Raw genomic sequence first — 26,637 nt, 5'->3', positions numbered from 1 at the left:
CACTCTTCCGCACTTTTATTGGCAATAAACCTATTGTAGCTTTGAATTACTGTTGCAGTGTCTTAAAGAGAGCAAGATCTCATTATCACCATGCTGGCAATGCAGTGACAGGGCTACACAGAATGGCCCTTATGCAAACCCTCTATTGACATATAGAAGGGAATGTCAAATATTTAAGTTCCTTGAAATACAGTACTGTCCTTAATCAGCAGAAGAATACCTACTTGTAATTTCCCCACCTACTGTAGTTTGACAAATTCCCTTGTCGCTCAAAGGGTTAATACCTACTAAAGTGAGATTACTACAGTATAGATTTAATTATAGACTGCTCTGCTGCAGAAACATTTTTGTTTAAGAGTAATCTAACTTATGCAGTGTTATTCAGTGGTGACTGTCATATTACATAAGCTTTTGCCGAGTTGTATGACAAATTGCATTCGCTGAGCTGCAGCATAGCCAACATATAATGTGGAGCATGGCAGCACAGTGGTCAGCGTTACTGCCTCACGACACTGTTAAGGTAACTGTAACACCATCCTGATGCATTACATTGCATCAGAATATAAAGGTCCAGTATACAGAAAAAAACTGACGATAAATCCATTTCACTCACCTTTTCATAAATTATATGAAAATTGCAACAGTCATTGGCCCTTATTCTGGTTCACTCGCAAAGGCAAATTCCTTCTCAAATGGACAAAACCATGGCCCTTATTCTGGTTGGTGCGGTAATGTCCGCGTGCGGTCGGTCCGCCGATGTTTTGTGTCTGCACATGTGCAGAGGCGTCTCTGCGCATGTGCGAGCGGGGCATACGGCCAAATCCCGCATGAAATGTGAACACTCCGAACACGGGGTGGAGAGGGGCGTGAAGGTCTATTTGGGCTCATTACCATATGCATATGCCCCGCGTTTCATGGGCGTTCCCATGCAAACGCTGGGCATACGTATGGTAATGCGGTCGTGACGCACGTGTAGGGGGCGGACATATGACATCGCCGGATGTCAGCTGCCCGCCCAGATCCCTGCTTTTGCACGGAAAAATGTCCGTGTGGTCTGAGGTTGCGGGAGCTGGTGGACCACTCGGTCCTGCATTCGATGGTCTGCGACCATCGAATGATGGGGGAGGTTCCCTGAGATGGAGGAGGCGTATTCCATGAAAAATACACGTGCGGTCCGTTCGGCCAGCTTCTTACCGCGTACGGACGGAGTTGGCGATCCGTATGGAAAGCGGGGTTTCGCACGCACGGTCCTGGCCGCATATTCAGATTTGGCCGCACCGATCAGAATAAGGCCCCATGTGCATTGCAGGTGGGGTAGATGTAACTTGATTCTTAAGTGTTCTCATCTTAATAAATTTACCTCATAGATTGTAAGCTTCACAGGGGCAAAGGCTCCTGTGAATATATCTATAAAGCTCTGCAAAATATGTGAGCACTTTATAAACTGTTATTGATATTACTGTCAGGCTAGTATATGATAAATCTGATCAGGCTCAGAAATCTCTTTTTTTTTTTACAAGAAATTCCCTTTGATTTGGAAATGTTACTATGCTTACAGTGTATTTGTATGTGTAAAACTAATGCAAATGTACTGTAGTTCTTGTTGCTGTACTCTTTCCAAGTTTAGCTATGATAAAACTGCTTGGTTTTAGATTGGTTTATGGCAGGGAACTCAGTATTATACCTGTACATGTACAGTACATGCAGTTATAATGTAAATAAGCCGCTTCAGCACAAAGTAGAGGGGAAGCGGTAGTATGGTCGACAGTGAAAAGATCAACAGTCATTAGGTCGGCAGGCCATAGGTCAACACATCATAAATGTCGACATGCATTAGGTCAACATACACAGAAGGTCAACACAAGCAAAATGTCAACATGGAAAAGGTCGACATAAAACGGGTCGACGTGTTTTTCATAACTTTTTTTAAAAGGACTTTTCCATACTGTACTTTACCATCCTAGTGGACACGGAGGGGGGATATAATAATGCCCAGAGCATGGTCAGTGAAACGAGCCATGCGAGTTAATGTGGTAAACTTATTAAACTCTAGCTATTTGTCTAGTGCACCACCACATCAGTACACTTGGATTATATATATGTCATCATCATCATCAGGGTGCATTTGCTGAAGCCTATACGTCTTGCAAATCATGCACCTGGAAACACATCCAGGTCAGCACAGGCTGCATGTGCGTAAGTACAGTACACCCTCATTTAACTTTTCCAGTCACTATTGTAGATGGTACGGTACGGTAAGACGTATGGCTCAGCATTGCCCAGTACCAAAGCAAGTGCAGTGCAAAAGAATACAAGATAATAAGATGTCCATTCATCTCAGCTATGGTATGCCTGCTTCATTGGAATGCCTAAATAATGCTAGTGTGACAAATTGCATCTTAAGTGAATGCTTCCGGCCAGCTTCTGTAATTCGCTGCTGCTTTCAGAGACCGCCATTGCATCCCTTTTGTGACTATCGGCCATCTGAGTAACCTGAGGGCCAAAATGGCCACAACATGTCAATCATGCCGCGGCTTACGGGGTACTGCAACCAAAGACGCAGACACAGATAGTAACATGTGCAGGTGAATTATAGACATCCGAATTATGTATTTGCCATCTGGACATGGCAAATGTACAGCGATTTGGGCACATACGTATGTCCCAAAGATAGATAGGATTTTTAGCAGAAGCTGGTTTACTACCACGTTCTCACTGCCACAAAAACCCGGGTATTTGCCAGGGCAAGCAGTAATTCCCCATGTCGCGCCTCTGTGTGAAAGGGTCTTTGTGAAATTCCCGGGTGTTATGCCCTGGGAATTACACACAGGTTTTTTGCAGGGTTTTTCCTGGGTAATACACAAGTGTGTGGCAGTGTGAACAGGTTAGACCCAAGTTTTTCTCACAAAATGCAAAAAAGCAAGTTCATTGCATTGCTCAAAGCTGCTTTTTAAACAGCCAATCAAAGATACTTTTTAAACATCCAATCAAAGCAGCTCTTAGATGCCACACACTTGATGGCAGGCATACCAGGGGAAGCCGTGTGAACAGGGGCAGACACGGGAATTTTCCTGGTCTAAGGTGCAGTATGAATGGGGTCTGTAGAGCTGAGATGCTCTGTGCCTCTGGGCGGAAATGAGAACGCAGCATACAACAATTTTTACTTTTTGTCATGGCAGAAATAAAATATATTCCATAACAATGAAATGCTCTTGCTAAGACCTTTCCCACAGCATCATTGAGAACATGCAGTATCATCAACTGCAGCACACAGAGTTGGAAGAATAAACTCAGTGATCATAGGTTTCTCTAGACAGCATGGTCATAGCTGGATATTTCTTAACAGAAGCTTCCGCTTTCATGGGGTAGAGCCAGAGACACAGTTAAATAAGGGCAGGCATACACTCTCATTTCTAAAGGCTAGATTAAATATCTCAAGAACAAAATAGGCAGTCATAGCCTTTACATAAATGGTAAATCATGCTTTCAATTAACTTTATACAGTAATGCTGTTATGAGCGACAGAGCTGCTAGTCTTAAAAGACATTTTCTTTCTTTGTGTTCTCAGTTTGCAAAAGTAATTATTATAGCATCATTAACCAGACATCATTTGCAGTTATGAATTAAATATAACCAGGAAAGAAATTGGCCTTGTTACTTGCATAGATTTACAAATGATCATGCTGCTTTAACAGTGGATTTGGGCTCAAAATAATTTCATTGTTCTTATTTGCATCTTTATCTTTGGCTCTGTTACCAAGTCAGATTACTGTCATTGGTTTTCTGACTGTGGGCCTTATTCTAGTTCACTCTTAGAGGCAAAATCCTTCTCAAATGGACAAAACCATGTGCACTGCAGGGGGGCAGATGTAACTTGTGCAGAGAGAGTTAGATTTGGGTGGGGTTTTTCTTCAAAGTGAGATCTATATTGCAGTGTAGAAATAAAGCAGTCAGTTAAGCCCCTTTCACATTGCAGTTTTAACACGGCATATTGACGATTTTTAACTGCTTTAAAATGGTACCAGCTGCAATATGAAAGGTCCACAATCAATTTACCGGTTACAAAATACCGGTATTTTGAAACGTGTTAAAAGCAGGATCCTACATGTTTCTGAGCCGTTTTCCCTGCAGTCTGAACAGCTCAGAATCGGTATTTGCTACAAATGATAACCACACATGATCCCCGCCCACAAGCAGGAAAAAAAACATTTAAAATTACATTGTATGGCTTTCTATGGGTGAAACTGGTTGAAGCTGAAGGTACAAAAATGGTATTGAAACTGCAATATACCTTTACAACATGCAATATGAAAGGGATTTAACTGGCTTTTGACCCATTTAAAAAAAGTTTGCAAAAACGAGTTGAAAGCAGGTTTTTGCAATGTGAAACCAGCTTAAGTATCCCTGCACCGAAACAAAATAACTCACTCAAATCTAATTCTATATGCACCTGTTACATCTGCCCCCTGCAGTGCACATGGTTTTGTTCATCTGAGAAGGAATTTGCCTCTAAGTGTTAACTAGAATAAGGCCCTGTATGCCACTATGTATTTTTCTTCAAGCTTAATTTGAGGCACATCAGGGGCAAATAAAAAAAAAATTACAGCGACAACAAAACAACAAATGCATAGTTACTTAAACTATGCTTCAAAATCTAAAACAAGATTGATATCCGAGGAAGGGTGTAATGGTGCTCTTTACTTTTTACCATCAGCAGCTGTTTGGGTGACTCCTCCCACTGCATCATTGGTTGGTAACACATGCTATCTTCTGGATCCTGCACTGTTACCTGGAACTGCTACATTCTGGCTATGATTGGTCCCACCGCTACATCATCTGGTTGGTGTCAATTAAGTCCCCACTTTCCATTTAACATACTGTAGCCAGTCCTGTGATTGGTAGCGAGCTGTATACTTGAGCGTAGAGAAAATGGACACAATCAGGGCAGCCAGAGAACAGAAGAGCTATATGCACCGTTCTGGGGTTACAGGATACAAGCAGGGGCAGGCATCTTGGAAGCAGAAAATGTGTGATTTGCTCCAATGAAAATGACTTCAAAATGGTAGTTAATTTTTAGAGGGTGATTCAGTAACACTTCCCTCCTGTTTACAGCTGGTGGGCTTCAGCAATGTCAGAATTCAAGCACCGCTCTTCTGGCCGCTAGGATGGATGCTGTTGTTGATATTCTGTAGATCAGGGCTTCTCAACTCCGTCCTCAGGACTCCACACGGTTTCACGTTTTCCAGGTCACCTGACAGGTGCACTCATTACTGACTGACACATTTTAAAAGATCCAGGTCCAAAGATGGAGATAATTATTTCACTTGATTCTGTGAGGGGACCTGGAAAACATGCACTGTGTGGGGTCCTGAGGCCCGACTTTGCGAACCTGTGCTGTAGACTGTTGGCATCCCATCCACCAGAATTCTAACCGTGCCTGGCCCAACAGCAGTAGGCAGGAGGGAATGTTTCAGTGGATAATTTCCCTTATCACTGTATACAGCTATTCACAGAGCCCCTTATTCTATACAAGTCTGCCACAAAACACAGCAGGAGTAATCCAGCCCCTTTTCCTTTAACCAATCCGGTACTGAATCATTTTCCACTGCCCTCTTACCAATGTATGCTCTTGCCAGCTTTAAAAAATGACCATAACCTTGCCCTGTCAAGTCATGCTGATGCAAAACCATATCAACATAATTCCAGTACCTGCAAAACTGACCTTCACACCCAGGTCAAAATGAAAGCAAGTATAGAATAAATATACCCGTATATACTCGAGTATAAGTCGACCCGAATATAAGCCGAGGCACCTAATTTTATAACAAAAAAAACTGGGAAAACTTATTGACTCAAGCGGGACCCTCACTCGAGTATAAGCCGAGGGGGGCTTTTTCAGCATAAAAAATGTTCTGAAAAAGTAGGCTTATACTCGAGTATATATGGTAGATCCATTTACATGTCCTTAAAAATAAACGTGTATGCAAAGGGAACTGACAAACTGGATGTCTTCATTTGTGTCCGCATTCTAAATTTTGCAACAAAATATATTTTTCCTCTGTGTATTAATAATTATATCTTGTAGGGTGTTATATACCTATACAGTCACTCCTTTTAGTAGCTGCCCCATAATATATGTCATTTTCGAAAGCACAGCTCATTTTTACTTTCATGAATACACCTTATTGTCCAGTATTTGGGTCTGTGCCAGGAAAATGAATCTCTTTCTGAAAATGTCCATGTAACACCCACACATTGCCGCTTCTTATTGGCAGAACAGTGGTAAATGGAGAAATTGGGAATATACTGCTAAGGTTGGGATAATATGGTTTCAGTGTTTATATTGTAAAACTACCTGGGGAAGGTCTTTCTTGTGAAAGTAGACGGCAACTACAGCAATTTATGCTACGGTAGTTTTTCTGTGGAATCAGATCGGATGGTCTGTCCTTCATTCCCCACATACATCAACATACACACATACACCTTGGATGTCCTTCTTTGGACCACTTTCAATAGGTACTGTATTAACCACTGCATACCTGGCATACCCCACAAGACTGTCATTTTAGAGATGCCCTGGTCAGAGTCGCTTAGCTCTTTATGCCCGCCCCGTTCTCCTGCTTCCAACACATCAACTTCAAAAATTGACTATTCATTTGCTCCCTAATACTGTATACAGTATATCACCGTTTGACAGTTGTCACGATGATCAGTGTCATTTACTTCACCTATGGCCCTCCAGCTGTTGTGAAACTACAGGCCCCAACATGCCTTGACACAGTTTTGATATTAGGCAAAGCTAAAATGATTGCAAGGCATGCTGGGATGTGTAGTTTCACAACAGCTGGAGGGCCTTGGTTTGGACATGCCTGGACTAAATGCTCTGTTCTTGGACTTCCTTTTTAAGGTATTATGATTGCTGTCACCTTTCTCGTCCTTTAACAAGTTTAACACAGGTGACAGCAATCATTAAGAGCAAAGTGTGGAAATAGCAGGCAGTGGAAGTGGGGACATTATCTGGGTATGGCAGGCATTGAAAGTGGGCATTATTTAGGATCACAGGCAATGAAAGCATACCCTCCAACATGACCCATTCCATTACTGTAGGTATGTTTCCCGAAGATTAGGAGCAAAGCATTTTTGGAGCTAATGGAATGGGTTAGGTTAGAGGGTATGTGAAAATAGGGACATTATTTGGAAATTGCAGGTAGTGAATGTGAGGACATGATCTGGGAATACCAGGTAGGAAAAATGGGGACATGAGCTAGGAATGGCAGGTAGGGAAAGTGGGGACATAAGCTGGGAATGGAAGGTATGGAAAGTGGGGACAATGGCTGGGGATGATAGGTCGAGAAAGTGGGGACATGAGCTGGGAATGGGAGGTAGGGAAAATGGGGACATGAGCTGGGGATGACATGTAGGGAAAGTGGGGACATGAGCGACGATGGCAGGTAGGGAAAGGGGGACATGAGCTAGGAATGGCAGGTAGGGAAAGGGGGACATGAGCTAGGAATGGCAGGTAGGGAAAGGGGGACATGAGCTAGGAATGGCAGGTAGGGAAAGGGGGACATGAGCTAGGAATGGCAGGTAGGGAAAGGGGGACATGAGCTAGGAATGGCAGGTAGGGAAAGGGGGACATGAGCTAGGAATGGCAGGTAGGGAAAGTGGGGACATGAGCTGGGAATAGCAAGTAGGAAAAGTGGGGACATGAGCTTGGAATGGTAGGTAGGAAAAGTGGGGATGGCAGGTCGGGAAAGTGGGGACATGAGCTGGGAATGGGAGGCAGGGAAAGTGGGGACTTGAGCCGGCATGAGGTGACAGATCCCTTATTATTCTGCTAGCACCTGGTGTCTTTTATTTTCTAGAAAATCATCTTAATGTAATCAATCAGCACAGTCTCCTGGTGCGTCCTAGTCACATTGTATTGCAACTAAGATGGATTTGTGTGCAGAAAAGGTGTGAGATGCTAGCAGAGTCTTGCAGGACCTACCATGCCAAGAGTGGCTGTTTGTCTCTACTGCAGAAAAGATGTATGACCATATATCGTCTTCTCCCCGTCTCTCTGTGTGTAGACCCCTCTTATTCCATATCCTCCCCTCTTCTCATCCCCCTGGCTCTCTCTCATTCTCATACTCCCTATTTCTCTCCCCTCTTTCCTTTTTTGCTGCTCTCTCCCCATCTTTCTTTCTGAATAATAAGCCTGTAATTTAAAGCTAAGGCTTAATCATAGTTTACTGTAAAAAGATATTACTATATTGTGAAATAATTACTAGCTGCCATAAATATTAGGTCATGGAAAAGTAACATGTTGCAGTAAAGCATGTTGCATTTTAAGATGTCAGTAGAATTGTTGTCTGCCAGTAAATTGAAATAATGTGGTCAGGAGAAATATTATCAGGGGTTGGCAGACTGTTGTCCCACGGTTGATAAACTAGTCTATTTAAGAGGAACTTGATATGGTGGCAGAGGCAGTGGTTATTATATCATTTAAATGCTAGAACCCCGGAAAATAAGTTTTTTAAGGGCAAGAATTTTATATTTGCCCTGGCACCATCAATCCTAGTTAGGTGTCCGATTGAAATGCTGGTTTAGCCCCAAAATCTGTACATAAATCCAGATTCATGTTGAATTACCAACTCACACAAATGCATGAAACCTTTAATGCCGCTTTCTCATCACAAAATGAAGGTTTGCAGCCGGACTTTGAAACGGGTCAGTCCCGGCATCCCCACAGCAAACTGGCAATAATGCTGGTTCGCTGATGTCATCAGGGGGCGTGGCGGGGATTCGTCTCGTCATCAGGGACTGGGGAGGAGGCATTGCTTAGAGCTGGCTCTGCTCCAAGCGCTGCCTCCTCCATAGTGTGAACGGGAAACGGGTCGGTCGACTTTCACACCGCCAAGCAACACGACAATGAACCGGTAAGGAATTTTTTACCGGTTCGTTTTACCACGGTAACCCCTTTTACATCACACTAATTACCGGGTGAGAACAGCTTGTACCCGGTAATTAGTTGCGATGTGAAAGGGATATTAGTTTATTCTGTTTACATATCGCACAGTGTATTACTGGTCTTGCAATTGTCAAGTTCCACATGCGTGTTACTGTTATATTTACATGACACTGTGAGATAGTTTTCCATACATCATGTCATCACATCTTGGTTCAATTCAATATCTCTTTACAGGATTGAGTCTTGCTAAATGGTTGTAGGAGTGAGAATCTAAATTGATCTGTCTTTTACTGAGGAGGACATGACATGTTTTCATCCAACTTTGCCGAACTTTAATGATAACATGATTGAAATTGATCAAACTGTCCAGATTTTAACAATGGCTCATTGCATGAGACCAAGCTAAGGAGAAAATACTAAATGGGTAATGGAGGGGACAGAACATTGCTAAAGGACAGCATATTTATAGCAAAAACACAATTGATCCACTATGGACAGGTTTGTTGTAAGGAAAGATGAGCAAATCTGAGCACATCTCTACCACCGAATCATGGATATGATTGAAGTGTAACTTTCTGGACCTTGTGCGTATAGGTAGTTTCGTAAATAGATGGCATTGACTATAGATATCTCGGCTTCTTTACACAAAAATACCCAGAACTCTGTCTGTTCATACACAGCACAATGGGGCACATCTTTATGGTGTGCTCTGTTGCTAAGCAACATGGGCATGGACATGGCATAGAGCTTAGCCATGTCATCACTCATGTGATCAATTTTTGGCATTGCAGGGATGTCCTCCACATGAGAAATGATACATATTGGCTGAACTTAGTTCTTCATTTTACCCTCATATGAATAAAATTTACATTAATCCCTACAAATCCCCCCCCCTTCCCCACTGCTGCTGCCAACGGCTCCCAGGTCCTAAACCCAGAAGTTCAGAGTTCGCAAAGAACAGCTCTTAGCGGGAGAGATTTCTTTTGTGAAACTAATCGTATATGTAAGTATATATTAGACTAGTATGTAAGCAATATGCAGCGGAATGTCCTGCATACGTAGAATATAAGTGTGCCGCAGCAGATGGGTCCTTCCTTCCAGTGACACCTTGAAAGCAAAGACTCTGGGACGGTGCTAGAACCTGTAATCTGGGCCATCTTCCCCAACATCACTGGACAGATTGGAGCTGCTTGCTGGTGCACAAGATGAGATGTGCAGCTGGTTGCAGCTCAGTGGGGGGGGGGGGGGGATAGTAGTATAGTTCTACCATAACATTACATCCCTGCGGCTTGCACTAAAAGTGTGTTTCTATGTAAATTGGTTGGGGATTCAAAGAACATTATTCACAAATCTTAAGTTGATTACACAGTAGACAATATATTGCTAACTATATGCAGGTTAATAATATTGTCTAGTGCACAGATTCTTAAACTCGGTTCTCAGGATCGCACACAGTGCATGTTTTGCAGGTCTCCTCACAGAATCAAGCGAAATAATTAGCTCCACAGGTGGATGTTTTAAAATGTGTCAGTCAGTAATGAGTGCACCTGTCGGGTGACCTGGAAAACGTGAACTGTGGGGGGTCCTGAGGACCACATTTGAGAACCACTGGTCCAATGTGTACTGACTATATTTTTAGAGATGTCTGCTACCACAGGTCATTAACGATATCCTACATCATCTAAACATAGAAACATAGAATTTGAAGGCAGATAAGAACCACTTGGCCCATCTGGTCTGCTTTTTTTTTTAAACATTTTAAACATGTTACCTCAAACCATATTTGATCCTTATTTCTTTGTAGTAACATCCAATAATATTTCAACTATATTGTCAAAGACTGCATGTTCCACAAACCACACTGACCCAACAAAAACTGTTGCATGCTGGGTATGTTTTTTTCTGCTTGTTGCTTTTTTTTTTTCCTTCTGTTGTCTGCCTGACACAGAATATCTATACCATATCATTTCAACAATAGTTACATTAAAAAAAAAAAACAATTAACAGCCATAAAAAAAATCGGGCATTTTCACATCACCTAACCACTGAAAAAATATATATTTCAAACTGTTGAATGCTAGTTTCAAATTTATTATTGTTATTCAGTGTCATCAGGCGCATTATTAAACATGCAGTAAACAAATACGTTTTGAAGAAAATAACATCTGGAACTATGTACTTCATAACAGATAAGAATCGATACATGTGAAAGCAAATCAATGTGTCCTTTCATGAAACTGGAACAGTACAAAACTAGAAGAATTCCGTGCGTACAAGAAAGCAAATATAACCTTGAACAAATAACCATTTTTATTCATGTTACTTGGTTGCTTAACATTAACAAGGCATGTCTGTTTATAAATATTCTAATCCACTGATGTATTAAACGCAGGCAACCAGTTTTGATTATTGCTCTAATGTGGAATATTTATCTACTTTCATCAAATCATAAATGTACATTTTGATGCTAATTTGAATAACATTTGGCTTCATCTGCAAAATAGGAAACCAAATACTGGAACCTGATAAGATATTAATAGATACTATCTCTTCCCCACACATTTCTCTGCACCTACTGTACCTCCTTAGCTAGTGTAATGGGGCCTACACACAGGGCAATTTCAAGGCATTTTCTAAGCAATATCACCAGATCGCTTAGAAAATGCCCCTAGATCGCTCGGTGTGTAGGGGTGATATCGATGTGCGGCAACGCGTGTGCCTAACGCCCGACGATTGATATCCAGCATACTGGATAAATCTACTTAGTCGCCGGTCAGGGCCAGTATTCTCACTGGAGAACACTGGCCCTGACAGATCGCTCATCACCACACATGGCTGTGCAACGATGTGTGCTGAGCGACCTACATTGCTCAGATCCCTCAGCAGTTGCTCCGTGTGTAGGCCCCTTAACACTTGCATATTAAAGGGGATACGGTTGAGTGGTCGTCCACAAGATGGTAGACAGTTATTAGGTCAACACCGTTGGGTCGACATACAGGAAGGTCGACAGGGGTCTAGGTCGACATGGGTCAATGTCGACAGTGTTCTAGGTCGACATGGGTTAGGTCAACAGTCAAAAGGTCAGCATGGATTTTTTTACTGTTTTTTGAGACGACACGTGCCGGCATGCGTTATTTCATGCCCTACCATCCACTAGGGTGTGGTGGGAGAATAAAATAGTGCGACCGATGCATCACGAGTGCAGCGAGCAATGCGAGCGGATGCGGTACACTTAAAATTGTGTCCATGGCGACTGTGTCGACATTTGGGTAAAAAAAACTGTCAAAAAACCCATGTCGACCTTTTGACTGTCTACCTAACGCATGTGTCGACCGAGATCCATATCGACCTAGTCCCTTGTTGACCTAGACCCCTGTCGACCTTGGCCCATGTCGACCTAGACCCCTGTCGACCTTCCTGTATGTCAACCCAATGGTGTCGACCTATTGACTGTCAACCATCTTATGGTCGACCAAACAATCCCATTCCTATTGAAGGTGGTAGTTGTTGTTTTTATTGGGTAGACTGTTTGATTGGAATGATCCTGAATTGCAAGCTGAGCTGTCATGAATAGGAGTTGCTCCATGGCCAAACCAAGGCCACGGACAACCACTGCCCTCATGCCAGTCATAATAAAAATAGGTAAATAAACAAAAAGCATTTAAAAATAAAAGAGAAACAGACGGTTCTTGGTGTAATAAATATGTAAGTGACTGTCAATGTGTCTTCAGCACAACTAGCACCTGGGATACATTCATCACTGGCTTCTATTATATACTCGTGAACAATTTTGTTGGTGCGCTTCAATGAAAAAAGAACATCCAGTGGTTTTTACTGAAATAACTTGAAAGTGACAAAAGGACATCCAGCATTGTTTATGTCATATTCAATAGAAATCAGACTTTGCATTGGATTTTTTAATCACAGAATACGTATTTATTTATGTGATGTAGTCCATAAGCATGTATGCGTTTCCATCCATCCATTCATTTTAATGTTTTATATGGTTTATAGGCAGTTTTAAGTCAGTGGGTGTTCATCACGTTTTGCTATAGAGCAGAAGAACCTGACAGAACCAACATGGCTAACTTGAAACAATAATAAATACCAGGATGAACAACTTGTTATACTGTAGGTAGGTTGTCCTGTGATAAAAGCCTGCTACTTTTTTGATAGCAAGGTAATTGACAGGAAGCAGGCGTTTGTGGGTGATAACCGCCCATTTTCTGGGAGTATCAGGGAAAACCCCGGCATTCCCAAGCGTTTGAGGAGAAGTCATGTGATGTCAGCTCTGGCCCCAACAGCCTGTTTGTATCGCAGCTGCCCAGTAAATCCTGGGCTACACATAGACTGCACACACTGGAAAAATTATTGCTTGCAAATGGATTTGCAGCTATTCACAGGCCTGCAATATTTTCACAAGCCGTGCCAAGCAATTCGCAGGCTTGCACAGGGGGGATTTCACTGTGGCGGGGCAGCATATACCTGATTGCTGGCTCTGAAAATTAGCAGCCATGCGATCAGGCCTGAATCAGGCCCTTGGTGACACAATTATGACACTTGATAGTTTTAAAATGTCTTTATAGATAAATGCTGTACAAGCCCGTTGGCCATTATAAAACTATTAGACAAAGTCTCTGATGACTGGTGGCTTTTGCAATCCGCTCCTTAGCAAATCTATCCCTTAAAATAAACCTGTATTTTGTACGTAGGGGTCCACTTTATATATTGCACATTAGTGAATGCTACAGTAAAATGGATGAGTGCATAGTTCTTTACAGTCCTGATTAACTGACCCCTAACATTAGGGGCTGGGTTGTTGGGATTGGGTGCAGTTTATACAGAGTCGGACAGAGATTCTTTTTTCACTGTTCGGACATATTTTTACAGCTATGTTTCCCAAATTCGGTCCTTAAAACCCTTAACAATACTGATTTTTACAATATACACGCTTAAGCCAAGGTGACTTATACCCCTTTTACATCACACCTAATTACCGGGTACAAGAGGGTTTCTTGCCAGTTTGACCCGGTAATTAGTGTGATGTGGAAGGGGGTTACTGATTACATCTAACTGGTAGCAATACGGCAATCAAAACCGGGTATAAAGCACAATTCTTACCGGTTCGTTGTCGTGTTGCTGTGCAGTGTGAATGAGTTAAATGGGTCAAGCAACCCGTTTTCTGTTCACACTATGAAGGAGGCAGCGATTGGAGCAGTGCCAGCTCTACGTGCTGCCTCGTCCCCTGATGATGCAACGACGCTCTGCTGCGCCTCCTCATGATGTCAATATTGCCGGTTCGCTGCTGAGATCTGAACAGACTGCACACGCAGGGTCGCACTGGGACTGAACCGTTTAAAAGTCCCAGTGCGACCCTGCATTCGCGGTCTGAAAGCAGCATTTCTAATTAGTACCAAAGTCATTTTGATTTAGCCATATTTAAATCCTGGACTATACATGGACTTTCTGTGTGAAATCTGAAAAAATCTTTTCTACAAATTATAATATTGTATGCAATCTGAGGTTAGAAAAATTTTGTTTTTCTCAGTAGAATACCTACTTGTATTTATTTATTTAATAAATTAAGTAAATAATTAATGGAATGCAACTTAGCCCCCCCCCCCCCCTCAAAAAAGGAAAAAAGAAATACATACATAGAAAATATAACAGCGACTGAATAAATCCAGTTTGATATCCTGGCGTTTTTCATTCTTTGCTTTTTTTCTCCTTGAAAAGTGAATTTCTTCTAATACAGTAAATACTTAACCTTATGTTTGACCCTTACATCTTTCAAATGTTTCCCTGTAGTCCAATAATTTGTGGAAATGATGAAATTATTGTCCAGAGATAGTATTATACCATGAGTATAGATTTAGTTTAAATATCACCAATATATTCTTGGCCATTTTTTTCTACATCATTATAACCCAAGCTTTCTATCTCATAAAGTCAATGACTGCTGAGCTTAGCATTTCTCCTCAATACCAATAGACTACAGCAAAGCTGATGTATTTATTTTGTAATAAATAGTTTTTGAAATCTCTATACGGTTAGGAAATGAAGATGTTCACAATTTATATCTGCTGTTTAGCAAACATGACTGCAAGGTCAGTGTGAAGGTTCGTACACACTGGACGATTTTGCCCGCATGTATGGACAGCGATGATGTTGGGCTGAAAATTGCTCAGTGCATAAACACTGAGCGATTTTCGCCTGTTTTAGCGATTTTCCCAGGGGTGGATGATTTTCCATTACTGGACGCTAAAGAAATCGGCCTACACCGTCCCTCATCTTCTGGTAAAACCAGCAGATGAGCGGTGGGGACAGCGATGTTGTGCGAGCACGCATCAGTACTCTCCGCTCATTGCGGCCCCATACACACTTGGCTTTTGAGCTGAAAGACACCCAGTGTGTGTATAGGCCTTTAAAGTCATGTGCAGATAATAATAATATTCTGACAGGTTTAAATAGGTTATACAGTGGTAATAATTTTATTATAATTTATTTTATTTCTTTTTTTTTTTCAAAAATTGCATTAACATTAAAAAAATAATTGTTCACAGTGAGGTCTAGTTCTTTTGTCTGTGAGGCATTTCAAAAATCTACATACCCTACAGTTCTCATATGCACAAATAATTTCCACGATCAGCTATGTGACTAAATTGGCCAGTTATTTTTATGTGTTGCTGAAGTAGAAACTCAAGTTAGAGGAGTACATTTCTAGTTAAAACAAGTAGAGATCAAAGCATGCTTTAATCTTCCAGCATAATCATGATGAAATGCCCTTTCATCTACGAACATGCATTTTATAGTCAATCCATGCTTCAGTATTTTGTCAACATATACAGAAAGTCTTAACCCGCAACATAATAAAATCAGTAAGTTTTTGTAGAACCGTCTAATGAAACCCCTCTCGCTTTATATACAATATTTTTCAAATGCATCATACTCTATTTTTTAAGCATTAAATTCAGAAATGTCATTATTGCCATACAGGTTGCAATATTGTTGAGATATTACCACACTGGGTGGTCCCAGAGTGTGCACAATGCCTGCTATCGAGATGTATGCAAATGTCGTTGCAGCTTCAAATTTCTACCCAGCGACTCTGCCAAACTATGCAAATATCAGAGCTGCCTGTATTTGTATTGAGGTGTGTCAGACCCACTACTTGTGCAGTAAGATGGGTATTCAGTGTCGGACACTTTTTCTGCCGGGGGAAGATAGCGGCCTGCACCTATTTAATGCTGCCACTTCTGACAGCATTGAAGGCGGAATCCAACAAAAAAGATCCGACTTTAAAACAAGTCAGATTTGTTTTGTCGGAAACGGCTATGGATTGCCGAATTTGCCAACGCTTTTTGGCAATCCACGGCCATTTTTGCCGACACACACACTTTCCGAAACTTGACAGCCAGAACATTGAATTTCAGCTTTTGAGCTTCAGTCGAGATTGGCGAAAATGGTCTGACTATCGGGACATTCAATCCCATATTGAATACCCCTCATAACCATCAAATGCATATCAGTTGATATTCAACCTTCTTTAAACACCTATGGCAGTGGTCAACGTAACTGAGAAGCCAGAGACAATTTGACCGCATATGGGATCAGAGTTGCAGAGGGATCAGAGTTGCAAGCAGTTTCCAAATGGTCGCAAAACACCTTTGTTTTAGTAGCCACCCCCCACCCCATTACCTTTCACAAACAGTGCCCGACTGTCGGTAACTTAATGAACCCTCATTTTGATGGATTGCAAGACAACCATGGCACCAATGGATGCGCAATGACAAAAAATAGGTCCACTGTGGACAACATCAACATTATGTCCATGTGTGTATGAGGTCCACAGGGAAAATAGATGGACGTTAATCGCATGTGTCTGTAAGTCTGAGGTGAGGATTCGAGGCAACCTTCAAAGACCAAAGTTCTCATTATTCCAAAACGATCAAACATAAAACAGTTGAGAGGTTCCAAAAAAATGAAATTCTAGCAGTGTGAAAATAGTAAAATGAGCCTATAGCATTTAATTGGTCTAAGGTAACTGTTATTTGCCTCCATTTATTATGGGTAAAGTTACTGAAGCATTTTAACTGCATAGTCACCTTATATTAGTGTGTGGTTGGGTCATGAATTTTAAGGTATCATTGCAGAATTTAGGGACACATTTGGCAAGAATCCTTGTAAAAGAATATAATGGGTCATCAACTCTTAAGAAGAAAGGAGATGGAACATTCACAGTAGCAATAACAGTAACAGCATTTCTAAATGGTTGGATTTAGGGATAAAACTATAATCTGGACAAAATTTCCCTGGGGTAGAATATTTGCAGAACATAATTTTATTTGCATTCTATTAAGGGCGATTTCTAGTATTGCACCAGTTTGCAACCTGATTAAAGGGGATTTTCCAGAATTGAATGTATTTTTGCAGAATCTAGATCAGTACGTCAGTGGATGTGCCATGATACATCTGTTCCTCGGAATGCTCTTGTATTGCTAATGCCGCAGGAAAGCTTTTGTAAAACATTCGAGTTTGATGTAGTGGTTGAAATAAGAATTGGCTCATGGTTGAATTGAAGTTCAAACAGGAGCCTTCTTTTAAGAATATAAGTAACTGTTGTGGGGAAGGTACATTATACAAATTGTGTCTCAGTCTGGAGGAAAAGAGTGGCCTGGGAAGAAAGGTGGAAAACCTCTTTAATTAGCTAATCATATTGAAATCCCTTTGCATCATTAAATTGTATGACTGGATTGGGGAGGGAGAATACAAGAACATTTTAAATTACGAGAGTTCAATAAATGAAAAACGAAGCTGTCACGCTAGGGGTACCTTGTGGATCTGTCTGAGGCCTGGATGTCAGGGGTTCCCGGCTTGAAGGAGACTGGAGAACAGCAGGTTTAATATAACTCTTTATTGTAGCACCAACACTGGAAGGCAAGACCATTTAGGGAAACTTCAGTAGGAAGAACCCAGTGGAATACCTGGGCAATAAGGGAAAGTCCACAATAACAGGGAATGTCCAAGAGTCTCTGTCAGATTACCGAGATGGATACTGAGGCTGACCGCAGGTGCGGACGGCAGATGGCAGCGGAGGTTAAGTGTCAACGGACACCGATGACTGGCAGCAGATGCAGATGGCTGACAGCTGGAGTGGAGAAGTGTCAGCAGGCACGGATGACCGACAGCGAGTGCAGCTGGTCGACAACAGGAGTGGAGACGTGTCAACCGGCATGGAGGGCTGGCAGCAGGTGCAGCTGGTCAACAGCAGGAGTGGAGATGTGTCAACAGGCACGGAGGGCTGGCAGCAGGTGCAGCTGGTCGACAGCAGGAGTGGAGATGTGTCAACAGGCACGGATGGCTGGCAGCAGGTCAACAGCAGGAGTGGAGATGTGTCAACAGGCACGGGGGGGCTGGCAGCAGGTGCAGCTGGTCGACAGCAGGAGTGGAGATGTGTCAACAGGCACGGAGGGCTGGCAGCAGGTGCAGCTGGTCGACAGCAGGAGTGGAGATGTGTCAACAGGCACGGAGGGCTGGCAGCAGGTGCAGCTGGTCAACCGCAGGAGTGGAGATGTGTCAACAGGCATGGAGGGCTGGCAGCAGGTGCAGCTGGTCGACAGCAGGAGTGGAGATGTGTCAACAGGCACGGAGGGCTGGCAGCAGGTGCAGCTGGTCGACAGCAGGAGTGGAGATGTGTCAACAGGCATGGAGGGCTGGCAGCAGGTACAGCTGGTCGACAGCAGGAGTGGAGACGACTAGAACAAACCTGAGAGAGCTGGAAGCAGGATGCAATTGCAAAGTCCAGGTAACAGGTGTTGAACTGTGAGGACTGGAGGCAGAATGCAAATGCAAGGATCCAGGTAACAGGTGCGGATTGAAAGATAGCGAATACAGGATACAGGTGTGGGCTGCAGGCAAGGAACACTGGAATCAAGGACTTCACAGGGCAAGGGCAGGAGCACAGGCTGAAGCTTCCTCCCAAGGGATTGACAACAAAGCACTGGCGATTGTATGCCCCAGAGGGCTCTGCTTTATCCCCCAGGGCAGATCCTGATTGGAGGAGCTGAACTGGGGATCCGGACCATTGGCTGACTACAACAACATGGCTGCGCACGGATTGGAGACAAACCACCTTGGCTGGTTCCCGTGCTGGATGCACACGCCACAGGCCCCAGGAAGATGGTCGCGGCCGGGAGACCCAGACGCCGCGCTCCCCGTCCTGCACCCGGACGGATGGCTCGCATGCCCCGCCGCCGGAGATGAACAGGTGAGCGGCGCGTCTTAGCAGCGGCCGTGACAGAAGCTATATCAATCTAATGTAAAATGCCACATCTACAGATATCTCCACAATCAATAAATTCTTGGTATAATTTTCAATTCTGGGTACGTGTTTTTGGCACACAGATGTGTCCTTTTATACTGTGGCTGAATATCCCCTCCCCGCAGTCTAGGTCCTGTGTGTTTCGACCTTGACTCTTTATCGCTCAAAATATGTATCCTACTCTTTGCACAAAAAAAACAGCTGGAGGCGACAAATTTGTATTGTTGGTGTATGCAGACCATTGTTATTTGTTGTGTGAATCTGTAGAAAGGACTCTGATGTGAGATAAGTTGTGCTTCTTCTGATACTTTGTACATATTACACTAATTCCTGTGCAGCAATGCAAAATTACATTTAAAGAAAAATATGGTGTGTTTTTCATATTGGGATATCCCAGTCTAGGGGCATTTTAAGTGAGGAGTACAACCTCCTGCGTTTTGGCCCCTCCTCTCTGCAGGCAGCCATGCAGCGCTAAAGAGTCTGAGCACTAGTGGGCTCAGACAGTAAGACACATGCGCAGACCTTTGGAAAATGGTACGGCAGCCATTTTTCTGTTAATTTCGGCTTCTGCTATTGCTGTGGGACTCAGGAGCGGTACATTTTGAAAAAATTGGTCCAGTGTGTGCAATGTGAGCACCCCAGGTCTCAGGGGCCCATGTGTACTGCACCCACTCAACCCATTATAAATACATCACTGTCTGTCATATACAGTATGGTGTACGAGGACACATCTGTATGGGTTTATTTGTGAGTGAGGGGTAGATATATGAAGCAGTGATAAGGGAAGAGAAGTGATAGAGTGCCTGGTACTTTATCACCAGCCAATCAGTTCCTGACTGTTCCTTTTTAAACTCAGCCTGTAACTTAACAGTCAGGAGCTGATTGGTCGGTGATAAAGTACCAGGCATTTTATCACTTCTCCTCCCTTATCACTGCTTCATAAATCTACCCCTGAGTTCCAGCAGAATTTAATTTATATTCATGTGAAATAATAATTTGTGAATACAGGTAGTGTTATACCGTACCTCATTTTTTTAACACTGTATTATGAACGGCATACAATGTTCAGTATATCCTCCTACTACTTTTTTTTTACAGTATTTCAATCATAAGTAGTTTCTTGCTCAAAACAGAATGGATATTTATTCTTGTCTAGTATTTTTTTTATTTTATCATACTACAAGCAGTGGCTGTACTCCTTTGCATATCAAATACTTGTTTGCCCAAAAGCAGTAAAGGGGGTTAAGCCAAGATATACATTTATATATTTTTCCTTTTCCACGGGTAAGTGCTGAATGACACAACTTCCCAATCAGAAGTGTGAACTAGCCTTAGGCTGCAAAACCTGTAAAATATAATTCAAAGAGAAATATGCATTAGGCGATCAGACATAATGTGCTAAACATATCACAGAAACCATGTTGGAAATCCTCCTGTGAATGTTGTTCGTGTTGCTGAGGATGATAAGATTTACATCTTGCAGGATTCTTTGTCGTCACTTATTCCAGTTAGTGCTGTATTTACCTTTTTGTTCTACAGAGAAAGTTTTTGCCCCCCTTTGGTTTATTCTTTTTTGCTTATTTGTCACATTTAATTGTTTTAGATTTTCAAACAGTATTGGATATAGGACAATGACAACCTACGTAAACACAAGATACAGCTTTTTAGTGACAATTTTATTTCTTGAAGGTAAAAAGGAAAAAAGTTATTCAACATCTAGTGTAGCACAGTCAAACATTCAAATAGGGGAGCCACACCAACTGCCAGTGAGTCAGTTTGGAATGGCAGTTGGCGGGGCTCTCCTATTTGTATTTTGGACTTAGCTGCACTGGAGCCACCATTGTCAATGGGAAAATGAATTGTCCCCATAAACTTAATAACTGGTTGTGTCAACCAGCCCTACCACAGCATCTCAAATGGATTCACGTCAGGGCTTTGCTTTCTGAGTTCACTCCAAAATCCTACATTTGTTTTGATTGATTTGCAGGTGTACTTGCCCTAGTGCTTTGGATTTTTATCTTGCTGCATAACCCAGTTATGCTTTGTCTTTGGATCACAAACTGATGACCAGTCATTTTACCTCAGAATTTTCTGGTAGAGAGCAGAATTCATTATCCTGTCAATTATGGAAAGACACACCCACACCATCACCAGATGCAATGTGACCTATATGCAGGGCTATTTTTCAGCAGGCTCCAGCAGGAACTGAGGAACTGAGGTCCTTATTCTAGTTCGCTCTTTCTGACAAAACCTTTCTTAGATGGACAAAACCATGTGCACTGCAGGGGGGGGAAGATTTAAAATGTGCAGAGAGAATTAGATTTGGGTAAGTCATTTTGTGTCTGTGCAGGGTAAATACTGGCTGCTTTATTTATACACTGCAATATACTGTAGATCTTACTTTGAAGTAAAACCCCACCCAAATCTAATTATCTCTGCACAAGTAACACCTGCCCCACCTGCAGTGCACATGGTTTTGTCCATCTAAGAAGGATTTTGTCAGAAAGAGTGAACTAGAATAAGGGCCTCAGTTCCTGCTGGAGCCTGCTGAAAAATAGCCCTGCCTATATGTTAATATGGCCTGGAGGCTATCATCAAAGTGTTTTTGGCAAATGTGAGATGAGCCTCTATATTCTTAATCAGTGGTTTTTGCCTTGCACCTCACCCAGGGACAGCATTTCTGATTAGTCTATTTGTTATGGTGGAATTATTAATGCTGACATTAACTGAAGCTTCTGAGATTTCCAACTGGCTTCTTATGTGGATTCCAATTTTTCTCAATTGTAACACTTCCAGACTGACATGTTTTAATAACATCATATTTTTCACTGATGGAATCTGCATGGAATCTTAAAATGTAAGTGAGTCTAACAGTGGCATAATTTCCAGAGGCAATGGGAGCATTGGCCTCTGGCGCCAGCTGTGGTACAGACTGAAGTGGGAAGGGGAGTACAGTGAGGCTTGTGGGCATGAGGCAAGTGGGGAGGGGGGAGAGGAGCACAGTGAGGCATGTAGAAAGGGGTGTATAATGAGGCATGTGGTATGGGAGGACAGTGAGTTATTGGGGTGGAAAGGGGTGGGCAGTGAGGCATGAGGGAAACAGTTATAACAATGGGGGTAGGAGAGCGCAATGGGGGATGTGGAAGCGGATCACAATGTGTGGTCTAAGCTCATCTACGGTGCATTTGACAAAGACTTGCATGTCCTTCTATTTTGCCTTTGGGTGACTGGCATGAGCTTAAGTTTGGTCGAATGAGTAACTATGGGGGCAATTATTTTGTCACACAGTTGGATCATTTTTTACATTTAATAAATAAAATGATCAATTACAAACTGTATTTTACATAGGTTGTCTTTGTCTTTTAATTACTATTTTTTTTTTCTTTAAATACATGTATGCAACAGGTTTCAAAAGAAGGAAGATACTGTAAATGCCTAGAACAGATTGAAGACTTGTAGGAAATCTGAAATATATTATGAGTTATAAAACAAGGGGTGATGACAGCTTATTTCATTAAACATTTTCTTTAATGTGTATTGCTCAGTGATGTAATCTCCTGTGCAGCACAGTGTGTAACTGGGAATCACTCAGTGACAAGGAACCCTGGTAGCAGAAATTGTGCCACCACTGGTATCTGTTTACTTAAGAATCTTAATAAGGCCCCTTGTAATGAAAGAAATGGTGCATATAAAACTAAAATAAGTCAGCAGCTGCTGTTTCATTCCATCTGGTGCAATGAAAGGAAAAAACCGACAGAGTGATCTCTCCAGATCTGGCTTACAAAAGTTGGGGGGAAACCATTTTAGATTTGGGGGTTTTGGGGTTCTCTCTTTCAAATTATGAGTCCGCTTAATACTTATATTGGTGAATACTATAATGCCCAATGTTGCCATGCTCCACATAAAACATGTTTTCCATACATCACCCCATTATGACACATGCAACCATGAGGGAATACATTTTTAAAAGAGGCTAGTCCTAATTTTCAATGTATATGACCCCCCCCCCCCCCCAGTAGCTATTGCAGGGGATCACCAGGACTGATCAGACAATACAGGTTGAGTATCCCTTATCCGAATATCCGTTATCCGAATTATTCCGAAAACCATACATTCCAGAAAGTGAAAAAAATATATGTTTTTTTTTATTTGCTAAAATCTTACTGGGGACATCTGTACATCTGTAACAGCACTACTGAGGGAATGATATATAACTGGCACTACTGGGGACATCTGTAACAGCACTATAGGAGGACATGATATGTAACTGGCACTACTGGGGACATCTGTAACAGCACTATAGGAGGACATGATATGTAACTGGCACTACTGGGGACATCTGTAACAGCACTACTGAGGGAATGATATATAACTGGCACTACTGGGGACATCTGTAACAGCACTATAGGAGGACATGATATGTAACTGGCACTACTGGGGACATCTGTAACAGCACTATAGGAGGACATGATATGTAACTGGCACTACTGGGGACATCTGTAACAGCACTACTGAGGACATGATATGTAACTGGCACTACTGGGGACATCTGTAACAGCACTACTGAGGACATGATATGTAACTGGCACTACTGGGGACATCTGTACCAGCACTACTGAGGACATGATATGTAACTGGCACTACTGAGGACATGATATGTAACTGGCACTACTGGGGACATCTGTACCAGCACTACTGGGGACATGATATGTAACTGGCACTACTGGGGACATCTGTAACAGCACTATAGGAGGACATGATATGTAACTGGCACTACTGGGGACATCTGTAACAGCACTATAGGAGGACATGATATGTAACTGGCACTACTGGGGACATCTGTAACAGCACTACTGAGGACATGATATGTAACTGGCACTACTGGGGACATCTGTAACAGCACTACTGAGGACATGATATGTAACTGGCACTACTGGGGACATCTGTACCAGCACTACTGAGGACATGATATGTAACTGGCACTACTGAGGACATGATATGTAACTGGCACTACTGGGGACATCTGTACCAGCACTACTGGGGACATGATATGTAACTGGCACTACTGGGGACATCTGTACCAGCACTACTGAGGACATGATATGTAACTGGCACTACTGAGGACATGATATGTAACTGGCACTACTGGGGACATCTGTACCAGCACTACTGAGGACATGATATGTAACTGGCACTACTGAGGACATGATATGTAACTGGCACTACTGGGGACATCTGTACCAGCACTACTGGGGACATGATATGTAACTGGCACTACTGGGGACATCTGTACCAGCACTACTGGGGACATGATATGTAATTGGCACTACTGGGGACAACTGTAACAGCACTACTGAGGACATGATATGTAACTGGCACTAAATATGTGCAGGAAAATGATTGCTTGGCATTTAAATTCAGAGTCTGCGATAGTACACAAACTTTGTTTCATGTTTTTTGAACAAATAAAATATATTTGTGTGTATTTCATGTGGTATTTAAATGTAAAGCCCAGATTTCCCCCATATTGTGTCAAATACAATAAATAGTTCCTTGTTTAATGCATTAGGATTGCTATTTTACAAAAATGAAAGGCCTTGTTTGTCTATCATATTCTTTTTACACATAGTAAGCATTTATGAAATAGTGATAGGTGCATAGTCTATTGTTGACAGAGCCTCTGTTTGTGTGTTATGCCTGCCTTTAATTGTTTTATTGATTTCCCCCTTTTGCTCTACAATCCCCACCACCGAATGGATTGCATATGTGTACTCTTCCAATCCCTTACATGTCTACCTCTTCCACCGTCCTTCTCTCCCATTCTTTTGATACTCTAAATTATTTATCATTTATTATTCATTTTGGATAATAATCATCACTTCAATGTGGGGAAGGGTTAGGTTTAGGCACTTGCTAAGTACATAGGGTCTGGCTTTGGGGGGTATTTAGAGTTAGGCACTTAGAAGGAGGTGTTAGGATTCGGCTGCTTAGGTTTAGATAGCGGGATATGGGGGCTAGGATTAGGTACTAGAAGGGGGTGTTAGGTTACTAACATGACATGACAACCCATTTTGGGCCATATAATTGTCTATTGTAAGGCTACGTGATAGCCCTAAATCCAAGAGTTACCCCTAAATCCTCCTTGTGGCACTACAGGAATTGCTAGAGTTTGTGGGACATATGTACTAAGCTTAGAGAGTGATAAAGTTGAGAAGTACCAGCCATCAGCTCCTAACTGCCATGTTACAAGCTATGGTTGAAAAATGACAGGAGCTACTTGGTTGATTCTTTATAATTCTCCAAGGCTTAGAACATCCACCCTGAGTCTTTTATGAGTACCTAAAATTACTTGGGGACATTTACTTACATTATTTAAGTTTGGAGTTCTATTTCACATGGGATGTTGCTATCGGCAACCAATCAGAATCTACTTATTATTTTAGCACCCTGAAGATAATAGACAGGATCTGATTGGTTGCCCACAGCAACATCCCATGTGAAATAGATCTCCCATCTCAGAAAATTTCCCCCACTATCTCTAGTGAAAATTGCTGTTTTGCCAGATATACAGTAGGGGCCAGATGTATCAAGCTTCAAAAAGTGATAAATGGAGAGTGATAAACAACCAGCCAATCAGCTCACAGCTGTCATTTTTCAAACCCAGCCTGTAACATGACAGGCATGAGCTGATTGGCTGGTGGTTTATCACTCTCCATTTTTCACTTTTTGAAGCTTGATACATCCCGCCCTTTGTCTTTTTGCTCCCTAGCAGAGTATAGAATGTTATTTATTATTTTACATAATCTGCAATGGGAGACCCACATGTGCTTGTTTGACAGGACCTGGTTTCTGTAGGGGATGTAAGTAGAACATGCTGGATCATCAGGTTGATAGTAAGACTAAGCTAGACACAAGACAAAAGTAAGGCGCTTTCCAACAGTTACAATAGCACAGACAGCAGAGGAGTTCAGACAGGGTGTAGCCATGGCCCAGATCACACAATCTATGCCCACTCATGCTCTTGTGGCCCTGGCGGCACCTATGTTTGTACTAATTGTGCAGTTTCTCACAGTGGGGCAGATGTATGATGTGTCGTTATGGGGGAGAAGGGGTATCAGCGCACAGTGGGGCAGATGTATGATGTGTCGTTATGGGGGAGAAGGGGTATCAGCGCACAGTGGGGCAGATGTATGATGTGTCGTTATGGGGGAGAAGGGGTATCAGCGCACAGTGGGGCAGATGTATGATGTGTCTTTATGGGGGAGAAGGGGTATCAGCGCACAACATTATGTGCACTGATACCGCTTCTCCCCCATGTATGAAGCGGCCGGGATGCGGTAATGGACAGGGGCGCTATCAAAAT

General features: G+C 42.4%; 1 protein-coding gene across 1 annotated transcript in view; it reads left to right on the top strand.

The window, feature by feature from the left end:
- The window catches only part of CHSY3 (chondroitin sulfate synthase 3), a 271,470-nt gene that overhangs the window by 2,379 nt on the left and 242,454 nt on the right, over positions 1-26,637 (top strand). The gene's annotated exons all lie outside the window — the stretch shown is intronic.

The sequence above is a fragment of the Crinia signifera genome, chromosome 1 (genome assembly GCF_055691185.1).
Source record: "Crinia signifera chromosome 1, ASM5569118v1, whole genome shotgun sequence".
NCBI lineage: Eukaryota > Metazoa > Chordata > Amphibia > Anura > Myobatrachidae > Crinia > Crinia signifera.
The sequence above is the reverse complement of the archived record's forward strand: the minus strand, read 5'-3'. Positions and strand labels throughout refer to the sequence as shown.